The sequence below is a fragment of the Peromyscus eremicus genome, chromosome 6 (genome assembly GCF_949786415.1).
Source record: "Peromyscus eremicus chromosome 6, PerEre_H2_v1, whole genome shotgun sequence".
Taxonomy (NCBI): domain Eukaryota; kingdom Metazoa; phylum Chordata; class Mammalia; order Rodentia; family Cricetidae; genus Peromyscus; species Peromyscus eremicus.
Window position 1 is genome coordinate 119,726,041 of NC_081421.1, and position 20,675 is coordinate 119,746,715.

The window sequence follows — 20,675 nt, forward strand, 5'->3', positions numbered from 1 at the left end:
ACCAGCATTTCTACCGTCTTTCTATGTCCTCTTTTGGTTTGCCTTATTCAGGCAATGTAATCCAGCGAAGGATGTTTGAATATGTGGGTGTGAGGCAGGGTCTCACTTGTTCCTTTCTGGCCTCAAACTTGAGCTTGCTACATAGCCAAAGATAACCTTGAACTTCTGATCTGCCTCTGCCTTCCAAGCACTGCGATAACGGTGTACACCACCATGTCTGTCTACAGCGCTGGGGACTGCATGCCAGGCAAGCACTTCACCAACGCAGCTACGCCCCAGCTGTGAGTCATCTTTTCCCTCTAACTCTCTCAGTTGTCTGTTTCTTTATCCTTTAAAGGATGACAAAGTGTGTTTTGTGTCATAGTGTAAAGATGACTAGTGTATTATAGAGAAAAAAAATGTCTTGAACGTCCCCCAAAATCCCAATCAAAGTGTTTCTCCTGTTGTTATTTCCAAAGAAGATTCTTAGCTTCCCAGAATCTAGCTAAACTGGGAGCCTAATGATGGATACAAAGTAATAGTGTTACAAAGAAATGCCTCAACTGTCTAATTCAGTTTTTCTATGTATGGAATTAGATCTCCTGGCTTAGAGGCATTAAACAATTTTTGAGGATTACCCAGTTTTGATGACTAGTCTTTTTTCCCCGTCACTTATTTGTGTCATGGCTAATTCTGTATTAAACTTCAACAACATTTTTTTCCTACTAATTTCTCTGCTAATATTGGCATGCCCAATCTGTGATCAGTGCATCTACCAATCTTACAACTTTTACAATTAGTTAGCTGTATTAGTTTCTCAGAATTACCAAATAAATACTGCAACTGGAAATTTATTCCCTTGAACTTCTGTGTGCTGGGAATTCCAAGACCAAGGAGGAGATGGGTATGAGCAGGCTCCTCTGGTGTCTCTGGGAGTACCTCTTTGGTACCTTTGCCTAGCTTCTGCCTACAGTGTGTAATCCTTGTTATTCTTTGCTTTAAACGTCTCTAGCAAATCTCTGCTTCTCTTCTCATCTGCCCCATTTGCATTCCTGGGGGAGGGGAGCTTTGTGTTTCCAGTGTCCCTCCTTAAAAAGACATAACCCATTAGACACAGAGCCCACTCTAATCAAAGACTCTGTTTGAACTTGATTTTAGTTGCAAAGAATTTGTTTCCAAACAGTTTTATCCTTGGGTTCTGGGGTCAGGATTTATCATGGTTTTGAATCTAAGATGTCCTCCACAGGCATATGCTTTGAACACTATATCCTAGCTGTTAGCAATATCTGGGGAATCTGTAGAACCCAGTGGAGGTGGTACCTGACTAACAGAAATAGGTCACTTGGGGTGAATTTGAATGTTCCTTCACATGCCCACCTGCTCAGCCTTTTGCTGTGAGGCGGAGCCCCTGCTTCCTGATCTGCCGTTGTTCGCTGCCATGGTTGGAGCCGCTCTGTCATGTCTTCCTGCTACAAAGGACCAAACTGTCGTAAAGTCATGAGCAAAGTAGATCATTCCCTCTTAGTACTGTCAGGTGTAATTATGGCCCAAATAATGCAAATTAACTAACTCAGGACCCGTGCACAACTTTTTGAAGAATGCAAGTCAACCTACTGGTGACTTCCAGCCTCACCAAAGTCTTTGCAAATTGACTATTTTTCTGTCACCAGTACCAATGAATTTTGAAATTTCCCAATCAAAGAAATAGATACTTTTAAATTCTACAATATTTATTGTATTACTTACTTTTTTATTGCTGTGATAAAACATCATGATCAAGGCAACTTATAAAAGGGAGGGTTTATTTGCAACTTAAAATTCTGAAGGGATAACAGTTTACCTCTGTCACTGTCATGGTGGGGAAGCATGGCAGCAAGCAGGTACTACACGTGGTGGCAGGAATGGCTAAGGGCTCACATCTCAACCAGCAAGCAGGAAACAGAGAGAAGAAACTGGAATGGTATATGGCTTTTGAGACGACAAAACCGACCCCTAGTGAAGTACTTCCTCCAGCTAGTCCACACCACCCAGTCCTACCCAACCAGTGTCATAAAGTGGGGAGCAAGCATTCAAATGACCAAATGTGGGGGACATTTTATCCAAACCATCACACTTAGGCTGCGCAGTCACACACGAATCCCTTTGGGTGTCCACCGAAGGAGCCATGTTCTCTGGCTGCCTGTTGTTCTAACTTAGCTCTTGTTGACATCTTCAGCTCCAAGTTGCTCTCATTGACTCAGGTGTTGACCTGAGAGAGTTCCTGACTATCTGAGGCATAACCAAAGATGAAGCACCAGGTCAGTGTTAAGCCTGCAGAAAGGAAGAACTTTGGTTCTACCTCAGACCCAGCTCCGATTCCAAATCAGACTCCTCTGCCTTCTAAAAAGATCATCACTAATGTTCCTTCAAGTGGAAAGAGGCTGAAGAGGTTTAGAATAAAATGACTGCCACCTACCTTGGCCCCTAACTGGCCAGAAGCACTTGCAGTCCCTTTAAATTCTGCCCTATCCATATTGATTAAATGACTTGAATCATGAATACAAAATGAAATAGCATGTCAGAAACATTACAAAACCAGCAAGGATGTTGTCAACGGTCATTAAATAACTTGGGAAAACATGTGTGCTTTAATGTGCATTGAAAATGCAGATTCAGGAGGACATGGGATGCCAGAATTTGTGTGAGTACGAACACACTAGATCAGTGCAACCAGTGTCAAGTCGTCCTTTCTCACAGCTCCTCTTTGGTTGTGGCTTATTTTATACAACAAACACTTATTTGGTCTGAAATAAGGAGGTAAAATCTCCTATCCATACAAATGTTGTTTCTTCTCTGTGTGTAGTGCACGTGTGTGTGTGTGTGTGTGTGTGTGTGTGTGTGTGTGTGTGTGTGGCTAAGATATGGATATCAGGTTTCTTACTTGGTTGCTTTTCATCTTATTTTTTGAAACAAGGCGTCTATCTGAAAGTGAAGCTCCTGGATTTGACTAGACTGAATGGCCAATGAGCTCCAGGGATCTGCCTGTCTCTGCTGCCCCACTCCCCAGCACTGTTTAAACTGATTGGCTTTTACGTTTGGAACTGTGGATCCAACGCAGGACTTCATGCTTGCATGGCAGGTTCTTAACTGGATGAGAGATCTTTCTAGTCTCCTTTCTATTTTGTAATTTATATTCCCCATACTAGAAATGGGATTTGGAGGGGAAATGGCAATTGAGTGGGAAGGCTTTTGTCTTCAGGTATAATCACTCATTTTTGCAAGTCGTAGAGGAAAAATATAAATGCACAATACATTACACTTAGGAGCAGAGGACGAAGTGAGGGAGTGAACAGAGCTATATTTCCGAACTAGATTCCAGCCTGACTTTGTCCTTTCATTAGTTTAGGCTAAAGATTATTAACTCTCTATTGCTGCAGCAGAAAAATATCACACAGACTCAGAAGCTTAAAACACAGAGACATCTTTTTTTCACACAATTCTACAAGTCAAGAATCTGGAAAGCATCTCACAAGGCTGCGATCAGACCATCAGTTAGGCTACCAGCTAGAACAAGTTAGAATTCTGCCTGCACTCCAAGGCAGACAGTGGTGTGACCACACAGCTCCATCTTGGAATGCTGCTCGCCGTACAGACTGGAGTTATGTCTTCATACTGGAGCAGACTTCAAGGATTACTCTGTGGACGAGAAGGGAAGTGAGCTTTGCCTCATGCCTAGTCCACTCTCTCCCTCAGCTTTCGTGGATGAAGCTACTGCTTTAGATGGCCAGGAGAGAAAAGATCTTAGCTTCTAGAAGACAGGAAGCCTCCTCGTGTGCAGTGCAATCACCACGGCTTAGAGACGCACAGTGTAACGCTCTCGCCTAACTTCTGTGCAGACTCCAATGCAACGCTTGTGAGCGCAGTCCCGGCCTTCCGCTGTTCATTGTTCCATGGCTGGTTCTGGCACTGCTCTCACCAGGAAAGAAAGCCTTTGCTGGTCCAGATGCTCACAAACTCTCCTTTCCTGATTGCCCCAATGGAGGGCAGTTCTACCCTACCCTGAACTTATATATTTAAACATCTACTTAGAAATATTACCAGACTAATCAAGGAATGCTTGTTTTTAATTTCTCTTTCACAGTTTTGGGTCTTTCTGTTCAATGAAACTTGCCTTATTTGAGGGTAGAATACTTCCCTCATATCAATGTAAAGCCATACTGGGTATATCGGGTGTGTTGTTTAGTTTCATTATTTATTTGAACCTTGAAGATAAAGACAGAACAAATGCTTCACTTCCATCAGGACAGTAAAGGTGGATTGAAAAGTCAGTATATTACAGCAGAATGTTCATAGGCTTCAATATCCAAGAACATGCTACTTACTTCTTTGCCCTATCCATGGCTTACTTTCTCTCATAAATATGGCTCTATGTTTTTATTCATTTATTTATAAACTTTATGTGTATGGGTCTTTTGCCTGCATATATGCCTGCACACCATATGCATGCAGTGCCCTTGGAAGTCCGAAGATAACATTGGATCTGGATCCCCTGAAACTGGAGATATAGATGGTTGTGAGCTGTCATGTGAGTGTTGGGAATTGCAGCCGATGTCCTTAACCCTGAACCATCTCTCCAGCCCTTGTAATATTGTTCTTTAAATTGTTTGTTTTACCTGGCCTCAATCTAAGTAACACAATCCATGGAAACATGTAAATCATATTCAAGTTATATAGTTTATATTTTAATTCTTATTTTATTAAATTTTTATTTGTTGTGTATGTGTGGACATTGGCCCAAGTCAGAGGATAACTTTTAGACATGATTTTTCTTTTTCCACTATGTGGGTCCCAGGGGTTGAATTCAGCCTGTCAGTCTTGGGAACAAGAACTTTTACCTGCTGAGCCATCTCCCCAGACCCAGTTTCTAGTTTGTACGTTTTGCAACCAAGAATTTCTCAGATCTTGGTCCTGAATCCCACGTACAGGTAAAGATGATCATAATGGTGATAGTAGCCACTAAAGTTTATTGTGAGTACTCTGTATTAGGGATATATATATATATATGTGTGTGTGTGTGTGTGTGTGTGTGTGTGTATACACATATATATGTGTGTATGTATGTATGTATGTATATAATATATTTACATAGGTGAGATATATATATATATCCACTTACTAAATCAGAATAACTATCACTTACTTTAAGAGGGAAGTTATGTAACCTGCTGAAATCTTAGGCCTGGTTAGCAAATGCAGGATTTTAACTCAGACTCTCTGGCTCCACTCTGCTCTTTAATTACTCCATACCTTGCTTCTTGGGTTTAATTTGGGATTATAAAGATTAAAAGAAAAATAAATTGCAACACACACAGCTCACGTCCTGTGTAGGGCCAGGTCTAATGTATGGAAACAGTTCAATACAATTTAATGATCCTTCTAGAAGATACATTGGTATATTTTACGTCACCCTTTTGCAGCCGTCACAGAATGGTGTCACAGAATGCTAGTCTTTCAAACTCAGGCTAGACTTGAGTGAGGCTTCTCACTTAGATAACTGAAAACCCAGAAGATACCTGACAATCTTGCTATTGTGGAATGGAAGTCCAGCTGATGTGAGGAACTTTACATGGTAACTCACAATGACCTTGATGAAAGTTTGCAGGTCGTGAAGACCAATTAGTTGCTATGGTGTCAATGAGTGCAAATTGCTGTAGGTTGTTGGTGAACAGGGAAATCTCTGCTAGGTCAGTGCCCAGGGCAATGAGGTACTAAAGCCTCTGCAGGGGGGCTAGAAGCAGACACCTTTAAAAAGCCACAGCTATGCTGAGCTTTGGGGGTCCACTCATAAACAGCAGTATGTTCCTTCTGCCTCTCCAGCCTGGGTGTGTAAATCAAGGTATTAATCTCAGCCTCTACCTCCCTGTGTGGCCCACATTAATTTTATTTTGGGAGTGATTTTCTTCGTAGGTAGAGAAGCAAGTGATTTAACACAGAATTGCTTATATTGTATAACTTTTGATTATCGGTGCAACTTTGGGATATAACTAACAATCTTCATTTTAAAGCATTTTATTTAAAGTTAACAGAAATGAAGACAGTTAAATAGTGTGTCTGTTAAAACATGGAAAACATTTGTTCAACTTTTAAGTAGAAAAAGAACACACAATTCTAAAATGAATCCAGATATTGCCACTTGTTATGGTAATGATTAAAATAAAACTGTCCAAATTAATGACGCACGTACTGTCAAAATAAACAGAGTTCACTAAGGTAATTAAAATTATTTTTATTCCATTAATAACATAAAGTGTCATGGCTGAGGATGATTGTCACAGATGTCTGCAGAGAGCATAGGACAGAGCAGACACCTTGTCTCTGAAAAAACATAACTGTATCCCACAATTGCAGAATGTTTTATTCATATGGTGTTTATGTCTGGATGTGTCCAAGCTATTTGCTAGGTGAACAGTCACACTTGATAGATCCAGGAGGGAATTTCTTGGTACAATGAACAAAAAGAGCTATTTTGTTCTTATGCTCCAACCTCAGACCAAGAGGAGGGGGAAAAAAAGCTGTCATAAAAATATGGTCACCTTCCTGTCTTTAAAACAGTGCTAGTGCCTGGGGAAGGATTTTCAGAATGAAAAAAAATTGGTGACATTACACAGGAAACTCTCTGCTCTTCACCTTGTAATAGTCAATCTTTAGACAGTGTTCTCTGAGTGGGCTGGAAACTGTACTGTGTGAGACGGCTGGGGATTCAGGGGCTGCAAACCCACAGAACTATTACATATGACAGAGACCTGGGTCCTCTACTAAAACTTTACTGTTTAGCTCTGTTCCTGGATGCTTTGACAAGTACCATAATCCAAACTACCTATGATAAAAATAAATCACTGCTCCCTACTTAATGATCTCTTGCTTTCTCTGCTTTTCCTGTGCTGAGAAGGGAAAGATATACTCCTTATAATTGGAAAGGGAAAAGGCAATGTAAGCTTTTACAATAAAGCCTTTTGTTATGGAGCTGTAAAGTTTCGGCAATTGAAAATAAAAGAGGCTATAACCAAATGGAAGGTGTATCTCTAACCAGGGTGCTGCCCTGGGGTGTTGATCCGTCTACATTCAAGGGTAATGTTAGGTCACCATCAGTAATAAGAGCGGGTGGAATTTTCTGTTGTTCATTTAGTTCCAATGACCCCTAGAAAGGGCTACTTACTGAAGTGTGTTTGTTTGTGGAGATAATTCCATGGGGAATATTTTAGATTATGCTACAGGAATGGTACTTGCAATAGGAAAAAAAAGTCACCATTTAAAGAAACATTGACATCACATCCAAATTCTGCTACCTTCCTGGTACCAAGACACAGCCAAGTTTGTGCTTGAAAAGGAAAAGGTTCTCTGTGTGGATTGAGCATCTCATATCAATGACATCATTGTAAATTCATGGTTGTTCACATCCCAGATGGAGAGCAAGCACTCCAAAGTAAAACAGGAAATGAGAAACTATTACCAAAAGCCATGAAAGAAACTAGCTCTGCTGGCAAGTTGAGAATCTGCAATGAATAACCCAAGTGGAGGATACACTTGAGTGGCCATGACTCCCATCTTTCCAAGGGTCATAGCATCTGTCGTTCCAGGGACTTGCCCATGGAAACCAGTGCCCAAGCTCTGAAAACTGGGACAGGGTATTAATGAGTAGACAGCCTCAGGTGTAAAATGAGTGGCCACCAGTTCAAAATACTGGATTAGCAACTTTACACAATGGAGCATTTGAGGAAATGGTCTTCATAGACCATCTAAAACTATGCTATTTTTTTTTAAACTCTGGAGAAATTGAGCCCAAATAAATTACCAATGACCAGAAATAGCTTGACATTACAAAATTCTGGCTAAAACAGGACATCTCAGAGGGTTAGACCTGCCTTTTTTTGCTTTCACCTACTACTAGGCTTATCTGGAATCTATGCTTGACGCCTCGTGAAGAGAAGAGGTGTGGGCTTTATGCCTTACTTTTCCTTTTCTAGATCACTAGAATTCAGCTTTGAAAGCTTCTGTTGGGAAGCTTGTGAGAGCTCCAGTGTCCTTACAAAGTTACCTATGGTAACTTTGCAGGTAATACACTGGATAAGATGGCCTGCCTTCAAACACTCAGAGATTTCAAGATGACTCATTTAGAAGACTATGGTATCACTGAATAGGGCTGACTCTTCAGACCTTGATACTAGGCCAGAGATGGGCAGAAGGAGATTCAGGTGTGCAGTGGGGCAAGGAACAGAGATTGATATGTATAGTTTTTAGCTATTTGTTTTGAAGCCTTCAATCAAATTCATGTGAACACAAGAACTCTCTCTGAGATGCTATTTTTGGGTATGGGGGAGAAAAGTGCTTGAAAACATACATGTGACTGCTAATCTATCATTAATTTGCAGAGTTTAAGATTACCTAGAAGATACATTTCTTGGAATGTCTATAAGGGCATTTCCAGGAACTTCTGGGGAGAGAAAACATACCCTGAATGTGAGAAACACCATCCCATGGACTGGAGTCCTGGACAATATAAAATTTAGGAGGAAACAAGCCGAGTATGGCACACATCTGTGTCTGCTTCCTGACAGATGCCCTGTGACCACCCTCAAGCTCCTGCCACCATGACTTCATGCTGGACTGTGTCTCCTTTTACAGTGAGCCAGAACACAGCTTTCCTTCCTTTCAGCTGCCTTTGTCAGGCATTTTGTGACCACAGCTGTATGTCCTGGGTTACTTCTTCCTAAACAGCCTGCCCACCTAGATTTGGCTTCCATTCTTAATCTTAAATACTCTGTAGTTACCCGAATATTCAACACTTAGATGGTGCTATAATCTGAGTGTGTTTCCCAAATTCCATGTGTAGTATACTTAATCTTCAATCCAACTGTGAGAAACTGTGCAGTCACAGGGCTTTGTCCCCATTAGGGAGTTAGCATCACGTGTTTAAGTCCATTGAGAAAAGGATGGTATTTAGCAGCAGATCCTAAAACGCCCACTTCCATTCCAAGATTCTTGCCAAGTCAAGTGCACAATGAAAGTGGCCTGATAGCAGATGTTTGCATAAAAGCTGTCTCTGGGCCCACTGATTTCCTCTGGGCAACTACCGTCACTAAGAAGATATTTTGTCTCTGGCCTGCTTGTTAAGGTGTCCTTGTCTTGGAATGTTGGTCAAACAAGGAGGAAACAAGCTGAGTTAACCATTCCACTGTCTCTGTGAGCTCCCCTAAAGCCGCTCTTGCTGTGGTTACTGGGTAGGGAAGCGAGCATGGTGGAGAAGAAAGTGCTCTTGGCTCAGCACTGGATGGTGCAGCACTGAGAAGGTAAGTGATGCTCAAACTCTGGCCAAGAAATACTGGGAGAGTGGTGCCTCTTGTCCAGTCTAGGACGGTCTAGTGTAGAGCACAGGACAGTCTCGCCCGGTCTGTGGCTGTGACAGACAGGTGGTCCCTGTCTAGTCTGACATCTCTTCACATTCGACCTACCGCCTAGTGCAACGTGACTGTGGGAGCACAATCACAGAAGTGGCTTTGTTAGGAAAGCTCTCAGTTCCTCAGGAAGCTGAGACAGGGGATCAAGAGTTTGATGCCAGAATGGGCAGTAGAGTAAGATTGTCTCTGAGCAAGTTCAGTGCTTGATTGTGTATTCATTCTCTGTCTCTGTCTCTCTGTGTCTCTGTCTCTGTCTCTCTGTCTCTCTGTCTCTCTCTGTCTCTCCTCTCTCTCTCTTTTTCTCTCTCTCCCCCCTCTCCTTTTTGTCCAGTCACTCTACAGTGGGAAGAAGAGACTTACTAAGTCACACAATGAGTCCGTTGCAAGAGCCTGTTGATTGGCATGCATTTAACAAGTGACACACCCTTTGGGCCACATCTATGTATGTTTGTGATAGATTAAATCAGGAAAGTAAGGCTTACAGAACCAAGCTAGAGGGCCTGGATCTTGTCCAGTTAAAGAGAAAACATTACTTTGCCTATTTACCTCCTTCACAAATATGGACTAGGGAAGAGTAAGAAGTTGCAAGGTGTTTAGAGATATTCTGCCAATAACAATCAGCATGTTGAACCAGTGGAAGTGTTCTGGGAGGAAGTGCCAGAGGCGGTGATGGGTCTGGTTTTATTTAGCACATTTAATAATGATCTGGAAGGGGGAAACACATTAAAATCACAGATTATCCTAAATTGACAGGTGGTGTAAACACAAATGAGGCAAACAAAAGGATATAAAGAATTTAGAACAGAAATGAGATTCCATCAGGGAAAAGAAAAAAAAAAGAACGTCCTCACATCTGTGCAAGTATCCGAAATCAGCAATGGAAATTGTTTTAAAAGTCATTTAGCTCAGAAAACATTCATAGGCTTTGCCCACGTTTATAAGTGCTAACCCCCCCCCACTCATAGCTATTTTTATTCAGTTAGATTAAATTGCTTATTCCTATCACTTCAAAACACAGATCTGATCTTGCCACTCCTCTGCTTGAAGGGTCTCATTTTCTTACAAATTCAGATTAAGCTCGTTGGTCCTGGAGGAAACCTTCCTCCACTTCTCCCTTACCCTTCAAAATCTCTGATATGTCTGTTTCTCCTCTTTCCTCCATGCTTCCAGGCCTACTCACTTGCAAATCCTTAACTACATCCTACCTTGTTGCTCATGTTACCATGCTTTTCTCTTTCCTGTCTAGTCTCCGAGGGACCTTCAACACTCAGTTCCGGCTGCACCTCCTTCCTAGCTTTACTGTACAAAATCCAACCCCAGCTCTGAGCTCATTTTGGTACCATGTTTTTCATCGCACCTGTCAGCCATTTTAACAATGACAGCGTGCAGATTTACTTAGTGAGCAAATCATTGTGTTCCAGACTCTCCCTGTGTGATGATGCATTTTACACGAATTATCTTTGTAAATGTGACAACCATCTCAGGATGTAGCACTAATGATCTTCATGCAAAGGAAATGGTAAATCCATGTTAAGTTCAGTAACCTGTCCATGACTGAGCAGCTGATGAGTGGTAGGGCTAGCATGCAAATTCCTTTCAAAATCTGTACTTTTAAGATTATGCTATTATCATAATTCATTTCCTTGCCTCCCTCCTGGACTGTATAAACTTCTTGAGGACAGGGACCATATTGTGATCAACTAGCACCTAGAGTTCCTTGCATGATACACACAGCTTCATAATACTATCAACAAAGTTAATTAATACTTAATGTGTGCTAATCATGCATCTCTAGCAGCCTTCCCAGCAGGTGTGAGGTGATAGCTCATTGTGGCTTGATTTGCATTTCTCCAATGGGTAGTTATTACCTAGACAACTATTAGCCATTTGTATATCTTTTTTTTTTGAGAAATACCTATTCAAGTTCTGAGCCCATTTTAAAATTGAATTATTAGTCTGTATGTACAGGCATGCATGTGACTATTGATTGTCCTCATGAGTTTGCAGAGGTCATTTTGCAGTCATCTGACAGAAAGTAAGTTTACACCTTTAGGGATCCCAACATAGTACTTGGGAGAAACCAGTTAGATGGACAGCATTGACTCCCTGGTTGTTGTTAGGTCCATCTGCTTTGTCTGAGCCATTCTGAATCCTTCTAAATATTTGTTCCACAAGTTCTCATGTTTATGGCACAGGTCATCTTCAGTTTCTTTTATTTGTTGGTATCTCTTATCTTGACTTTTACTGCTATTCTCTATCAAAGTAGAAAGATCAGCAAAACCCAGACCCAGGACAGTGCCTATGAGACACAATGTGCTCTGTTTGGTTAGGGTTTGACTGTGTCCCCCAAGGAGCCATGTACTGGGAAGTTGGCTCTCATTGTGGTGTTGGTAGAAGGTGGCAAGCCTACTGGTGGGTTACTACTGATTTTCCCCTCACTGTCTGTCTTGCTATGAGATTATCTCTTAGCAAGTTCTTATCAATGTGCCATCTACCATTAAGACATCACAAGAGGCTGAGTCAATAGGTCTGATTTTTATTAGATTTTCAGCCTTCTAAACTGCGAATCAAATAAATTCCTTTTTTTCTTAGTAAGTTACCCAGCCTCAGGTATTTTGTGACAGTAACAGAAAACAGTTTTACACATTACAGAAGACATATTAGTCTGGATTAGATAGAAACCTTTCAACATAGTTATGCTGCAGAGTCACTCATTTCTCTATATTCTCATTTTCTTACCTACAAACTGGCTTTTTGGCTGTAGACCATGGGCTAACTGCATCAGCATCACCAGGGAGATGTTTCATAAACCTCGATTTCTGTGTCCCATTCACAAGGATTCTAATTCTGCACATTTTAGATAAGGTCAAGATAGTGTTTTCCTTGAAGTGTTTTGCATGTGCCACTAGACTGGGTGTTTTTTAGTGAGGACATGATGTGACTTATTACCCTGGCACACTTTTTAGAAGCTTAGGAGAATGTGCTTTGTTAAAATTGGTCATTCATATGTAACAAGGCCTATAAGGTGAAGGATTGTGTGTAATGGGCTAGGTGAGTGGGCTTTGTATTTATTACACTCACAAATGAGGTCTGCGCTGTTAGGAATGTTTTATAGCAAAAAGTAATAGCTGCATTACTTAAAAGCTTTAACAGTTCAAAAGCTTTTCCCAGACATTATTTTATTCCATGTTCACTAGAGCAACTTCTTTTTACAAATGAGAGAATGAAGACTTTCATGCATATATATTATATTTTATTATATATTTATTATAAATATATATTTATATATTATATATAAATATATATAAAATCTTAGTGTGAACCAGGAGCACAGGCACAGTTTGAGTTCTGTTTATCAATGATAGCCTATGATTGTTACAGTGGAGTGTGATGGTTAATATTCATTGTCACCCTTATTAAACTCAGAATTGCCCAGGAAACACTCCTCTGGGTACATCTTTGAGTGTGATTCTGGAGATGTTTAACTGAAGAGTGAAAACTCACTGAGAACATGAGTGGCTCCATGCCATGGGCTGGGGTCCTGGGCTGAATCAGAAGACCAAAAGTGAGCTGAATGAAGAAATCTGTGCTTCCTGACTGCAGATGCAATGTGACCAGCCACCTCCCACTCCTCCCACCAAGACATACCTGCCACAATGGGCTCTATCCCCAGACTGTGATTTGGGCTCCAGTTGCTCTTGTCACAGTCTCAGGAACAGTAACTACTGCAGTGGAGCTTCTGGTTTTCATGGAAGAACAGAGACAATTCATTTCCATAAAACTCAAGAATCTTAAAGTTAGTAGTGTAAGATCCTTGAGTGCCAAATCTCTGAAAGACGTGGGTAGCATAAGGCTCTGCCGAGCCTCTAGCAATTTCTAGAAACCCTGAACATTTCATTAGAAGAAATTGGTTTGAACTGGTTTGTAATTGGTGGCATTAGAGTAGTTCTGAGCCATTGAGGATCTCAATCTAGAATATTGTCTCTAAAACACTGAGGATCTCAGTCTAGAATATTTACCAACCTCTCAGCCACTCCTTCAAAGGGTAACAAAGTTCATTCCTTCCAACCTGCCTTAGTAGATAAGTTCAGTTGCAGAACCCCTGAAGTCTTGATCCTTTCTGCAATTCTGCCTTTTAACTACTTCTATCACTAAGTCCTATTGACTGTCTGTCCAAACATATCCCTAGTTTCCCCATGTCACTCCACATTACCTGATACCACCTTGAATTAGAAAATCAGCTTTTGTGTAAACTGTAGCAGCCTCCCAACTTGTCAGCCTGATTCTTTTCTTGGCTCTGCAATCCATTCTCCGCTCTCAACAGAGGTCTCTTGAGATGGAAAGTCTTTGTACTCAAGATTATAACTTTGTAATGGATTCAGCTTTGATTTGGAATCAAATCTAACCCTCAGTGTAGCCTTTGGCCCTCCAGGGTCTCACAGTTCCTCTGAGCCCATCTCCTGCTTCTGTTGAGGAAGTTTGTGTTAGTAACATTGCATTCATTTTGGTCCCTGGTACGCAGCAAGCTCTTCAACCATTGGTCACTTTGTTCGTAATTTTCCCACTGCCTGGAAGTCACTTCTCCCACACTGTTAGGTGTAGTTGTCCTCTTCACTCAGATATTACCTTGTCTGTCTTGAGGTGTCACCAGTCCCCCTATGAGAAATCTGAAATAAACCCTGTCACTAGCCTGTTTGTTTTCACGATAGCTCTTGTGATGTAAGGCTGGGTTAGATGGTCCTGCATCCCAGATGCGGCCTGCATTCTAATGGGGATTCTACTCCCCTTCAGGGTGTGGGAGCTGTTGGCTGACACTAAAGGTCCAAGATTTGGTGGAAGCTACCATAAGCACAGTCTTTGTCTCCAATGAAGATGGTTCACTAAGTAGCATAGCGAATGCCAAAAGTGGATGTTTATTGGTGAAATTAGCACCTTGTTAATTAGCATGATGGAAACTAGAGATGGACTGTCATTAGAGATGTAAAGAGGGATATCTGAGAGGTATAGGTCCTTCAACCTAGCAGGAAGAAGATAAACACAACTAGAAAACCTTCAGATCCGAAGTTGAACAGAGTAATCTTTTTTTGTATGTTTGTTTGTTTTATTGTTGTTTATTGTTTTTGTTTTTGACACAGGGTTTCTCTGTGTATCCCTGGCTGTCCTAGAACTTACTACTAGGTAGACCAGGCTGACCTGGAACTCAAACTCACAGAGATGGCCTGCCTCTGCCTCCCAAGTGCTGGGATTAAAGGCATGTGCCACCATGGCCAATCTGAAAGAGTAATCCTTAAATCTACCACACTGAACCACCAGCTTACAAGATGTTTTCCCCTTCTTTTCATGTGTATATGTGGGGTGTGTGTGTGTGTTCAAAAGAATTCAGACTCTTGTATGTAGGTGCATGTGAGTATGTGAATACCTATGCAACCTATGCATGTGGATGTGCATGTACATATGTGTACATGAGTGTGGGAGGCTGAAGTTGATACCAGGGATCAACTTGATCACTCTTCCACATTATTTTTTGAAGCATGGTCTAATCTCTTATCAAACCCTAAGCTCACCGATATGGCTAGTCTCTCTACCAACTGGCTCTGGGGAGCCCCCTTATATGCCTAGAATTACAAGTGGGCCACCATACCCACCTGGCATTTACATGCTTTTAGGGATTTGAACATCACGAGGCAAGTGCTTTAGCCCCTGATCCAGCTCCCCCGTCCTGGAACTCTTTTGTTTGTCTGATGCTGACCACCAGGGCTGCAGAGTCTGCTACTTAACATTGTCTCTTCAGTCGCGGATGAAGATGGTGGTGGGAACAAATACTAAAAGGACATAGAGGACCACAACTCCATCACAGAACAAGTTTCACCAGCAGTCTTACATTTAGTAGCCAATAAATTTCATTTCATAAAGTCTGTGTGTGAGAGTCTATGGTGAGTCTTGATTTCATTTATAACCTTACAGCAAAGGTGTAGGGGAGAAAATCCTTCTCAAAGCTTGCGTATTATCTTTTGGTTGTGAGCCTAGCCTTTAATGGCTGAGCCATCTCTCCAGCCCATGTATTATCTCCCGAGGAGACACATGCATGCCAAAAGAGCTTAGCTTTAGTCTATAAAAATGAATGAAGTTCATTTGTATATTTATCTACTTACTTAGTACTGCCTACTACCCGCTTTCTAATGTAAACCTCTTGAGAGCAGAGGTATGAGGTGATCTCTTTCTAGAGCTCAAACTGGAACCTGGGATCTGAAAAGCAATGGAAAATGTAACAGAGTTGTGTTTTTCAGAGCCACTCATCTTAGACAACTGGGCCTGAGATATAGTATGAAGATCTACTATGAAGAAAAATGTAGTGATAAAAGGAGATGGACTTAGGGTTAAATGAGACACAGACCTCTAAATATCCACAATATTCATGAGCATCTTAAAGGTGTGTGTGTGTGTTCCCTAAATTGCCTGTGAGCACCTTCCTAGAGCTCAGACTGGAACCTGGGATCTGAAAGGCAATGGAAAACGTAATAGAGTTGTGTTTTTCAGAGCTACCCATCTTGGAAAACTGGGCCTGAGGTATACTATTAAGATATACTATGGTGGTGGGGAAATCTAACCTTGTTTTAACAAGTATTTCCCAAATTCTTTGAGCATGGGACAGTTTATTTCTGTGACATTTGCTACCAAAGCCTCAAAAGACACTTGGGGGTGTGGGTATATGACAGATGTGGATAGGGAGTCAGCAAAGCAAACAGCCTGCTTTCATTATCCTGGGGAGGTGGTCTGGGGTAGGAGCCATTCTCCTCTTCCGGTTTGCCTCCTGCATACAGAACCTCTACAGCTAGCTCTGATGAGCAAAGAAGCATCTCTTGGGCTCTTCTTACCTTCTGACCCACCCTTTACCCAGAGTAAGGAGGCTAAGTCTTCGGAAGCAAGAGCCCTGGGAGCTCCAAGGTGCACTCAAGCACTGCAAATCGTATGTGGATGTGCGACGCGATGTAGCAGAAAAAAATGAGCCCGTGAGAGCTGCTGTAAAGTGGAACTCACTTTCTACACCCCTTTAAGGGTCAGATGGTGCTCACACATGCACATGCTTCCTTGCCTCTTCCTTTGAGAATTATTACGATGGTGTTTCGCTTTAGTAAGGTTCATGAGTTTATGGCCTTCAGAATGCCCTTGAGAATAAACTCCAGGGACTCAAAGTAGGGAAAAGAAACAGGACTATTAACAGGCTTTTGTTTCTCTCTTCTTTCTATGACACTCCAGATTTACTTGCATTTTCAAACCATGGAAGGGTTTACGGAAGATGGCTACTTTCTTTCTCTTCCTGACTTGGTTAACTAGACATTAAACCATGTCATAAAGTTTGGTAAATAGATTCAAGTGAGAGATTCCTGAAATATTATGCTCACAAATGCATACAATTACATAGCTGAATGTCGGGACGACAGAAGGGCTATGGAGCACATGCGAACGTGAGAGATGAATGGCAAACCGAGAGAGCTTTCTCTCATGCTCTGAATTGCAGGTGAACTATTCTTCCAACTTGGGGTGCTTTGGACTTCCCGCTGTGCTGGTGTTAATTACTATTCATCCTGCCATTTACAGTTTAGATGACATTTACTTTGGTAAGCCTTCCCTGAGCCCTGGGTCTGGTGTAGATTAGGAAATATGTCCAGGTGCTTCCAGTATGGCTTCCATAGACATCTTGCATACTTACTTATCTTCCATGTGCCTCTAGATTATAAACTCTATTGTGGTCCCACTATCATAATGATACACATAAGTCCGCAGAGCCCGACACATCAGCTTCTGGGACACAGAAGCTCAATGTGCATTCTATCTTGGGTAGTTGATGTAGTTTGGGTTTTACTTAGAGTGCAACCATCCTTGATATCCTGTGTTGCATTTGGGAAGACTCACACCAGTATAACTCTTACACATAACTCTTGACAGTCACTGGGAGAAAGTGGAATTGGCCCCAAGGTAGTTAAACCAGAATTCAACAAAAAGCTTAGCTTATAGCTTATGGAACTTTGAGAGAAAGAAGTTAAGACAGGCAGTTTCTGAAGCAAATCTTGGGCTCTGAAAGTTCCTAGCAGTGACTCCTGCTGGTGGAGGGGAGCTTTGGATTAACAAGTCCACTGGATGATCAAAAGGCACCACTGTTTAGAAGGCTTGATTTGTCAGTACGTACAATTGTTTGCTCTGAGTTTTCCTAGTCACATGATTGCAATGGCCAAGAACTGCCTGTGAAAACCACAGACCAGTACATAAATAAATGAGAAGACCTAAGTTATAAACACATGAGCACATGCATCCAAAGTGGCTTCTCTTAAGACCTTTATTTGTGTTTATGTTTGCACAGCTATGTAACATGAAGAATATAGTGTATACATATGAGTGTGTGTTTGTGAGAGGTATAGATGAAAGGACGGAGAAAGAATTGTGGGAGGAAAAATAAAAAAAAAGACACAAGTAGAGAAAAAAGAAATCAAATGTATAACCAACTTCTTGGTACTTGGTGTAAATAAATCAAGCTTTAAAAGCAAATATGTAGTTGATTCATATAAGCTAAACTAGCTATGTGTGCAATGATTACTTCTTATTCTCCCACTGTGTTTGCTCTCTGTCCATACACACACACACACACACACACACACACACTCACACACTTTGGATCAGTTACTTACTATGATCTTCGCTAATCACTAAATAATTAGCTAAAACAATTTGCTGATGACCAATGTTTGGATGTCCTTTACAGAAAGATCAAGTGAAATGGAAGAGTTTAGAACTCTCAGTGTGATGGATGCGTTGCTTGCTCTATGGCAGATAAAGCCCTACATCTATGCAGGGAATGGGGGGAATGGCAGAGTTTTGAAAGTCAAATCCCAGAATGCTCGATTTGAGTTCCGCATCAACTGTCTTCACTTCATTCTAAAAACAGCCACTCGAGCAGTTGGAGAGGTACAAAGAGAGAACGGAAAGACAGGGGTACTCACGACAAGCTATAAGCCTTGATGCTTAAACTGGGGTTGGGGAGAAACAGTGCTGTGTAGGACTTGTTTCGAAAAGTGGTGACTGGTGTTTTCATTTGTGAAAGTGTTCGCACTTAGCCATTAATAAAGGGATTGGGTTCCACGGAGCTCCTGCAGCCCTTACAGAACTCCAGTCTTCAGATTTCTCTTCTTTCATTTCATTCCACTTAACAGCTCAGAGCTGATTTTATTCAAATATGTATAAGGTCTCAAATGGAAAACATTTTGGTAATTTGCATGGCTTTTTTCAAGCCTGTAAAATCTAATCTCCATAGACATTAGAAACAGACTATAATCTTGGAAATAAGGGACAAAAATGATTGGTGTAAGTCAGTTTTTGAGATGTCGTGTTTCTGTAGAGGCAACTCAAATCAGTGTGGTGTCCCCTTCCCAAAGATGGAGTGTGTGATGCAAATCCATCAGCTTCAAGTTCAGTAAGAGACCTCATCTCAAAAAATAAGGTGGAGAGCTTAGAAGAAGATATTCGGTGTTGACCCATTGTGTCTACACTCATGCACACTCAATCACACATATACACAAGAATAGAACAATCTAAAAATAAATGAAAGGAGTGAAGATGGTACACTTCCAGAAAAATTATACATCTCCTCTTGAGCCACACAGGGTTCTCAAAGCACTTTCTCAATCCCCTGTCTTCTACAGGAAGGGACTAGGCCTGATAAAGAAGGCGCTCAGATTGTTTAATTACTTGGGGAGTTTCACTGAAACTCCTTTCCTCTTAGTATCTTTGGGATGCTTGCTAGATCCCTTGCTCTCCCAGAATCCCTGATCTCCACTGGCTACTGTAATCATAATAGTGGGCTTTAACTGTCTTGTGTTGGGACCATCTGTTCTTCTCCTCTGAGTAATGGAGTTTGTCACTGGGCACACATAAATCACAGAGGGGAGAGTTTTCTTTTTTCTTGACTTCACAAACACCAAGCACATTTAGAATTCAGAGTTGTCATCTAACAGTTCCCAATCTTCATGGGCAGGGCAGATGCAGAGGCGTTTGTAGCCTCGGGGAAGGGCTGTTACGTTGACCTTAGCTGCTTCTATGCTGTCCTTGTCTGTGACTTTAAATCACATCCTTGGGCTAAGTGGCTAGGGGGTATTGAACATTACCTATGAAGAGCAAAGACCCATGCTTCAGTTTCATCGTAAAATCCCCATCTTGGAATTTGAAATGAGATGATATACAGGTGCCATGTTACTGAAAGAAGATGAAAAACATAAAAGTGGAAGAAATTACCACATCCTTCTCAAGGAGTATGGGTGTCATGTGAATATTTCTGTATCCTGCTCCCTGTGTTGTGACTTATAAATGGGGTTCTTTTTCAACATTTCTCTATTCCTTTCTAAGGCCAAGAATGCCAAGTCCCCTAATTAATGCCAGCCATGCCTGGCACCGATGAACCGTCATGGGCTGTGTGCACTGAAAGACGTTGGACTTGTTACCTTGACCGTAAGCACAGGTAGTTCTGATTTTAGCACTCTAAGCCATATGTCCCAGCAAACACACGACAGAATTTCACTTCTAACACTTGTTTAGAAAGCTCTGCTGTGGGAAGAAGTTGCTTATAGGCAACTGCGGTCTTCTTTCTCTGACACTTCTGGTGGTCTTCCACATTTCTTTGCTTTTCCCAGGAATGCAGGCACCATACTGCTTGTCTGCAGGCTGTGCTCTAACTGGGGGATTTCAAATGGTGTAGCCCTGAACTCGAGGGGCTGCAGATTTTGCTGCAAGAAAAAATTGACCTGGAGAAATACGCTTGTTAGTTAATGTTCAAGAACCGTAAGGCTAAACCAATTTAATATTAGCATTTAAACTTAATAAATGAGACCTCCTGGATGTGCAGAAAGGGCGAAGGACTTGTCTTTGATAGAGCGATCTTGCTGTTTTTCTTCTCTTGAGGGTGATGTGACAAGAGGAAGGAGTATTTTTAAATACTCTTGCTCATTCTTGTTCATACTAGAGCTGGTTTTCTCATCTCTCTGACAACATATTTTACCATGGAATAGTCTACCTGAGAGGTTACTCAGGATGTTTGGGGTTGATTAATGTTGGGGGTTGAACAACCACGGGTAAAGTATAAGAAAACAACTTTTTGTTTTGTTTTGTTTTGATTCTTGTTTTTCTAGACAGGGTTTTGCTGTGGGATGTTCTGTATGGCAAATGTGTTGCTAATTAGTCAACAAATAAAACACTGATTGGCCATTGGCTAGGCAG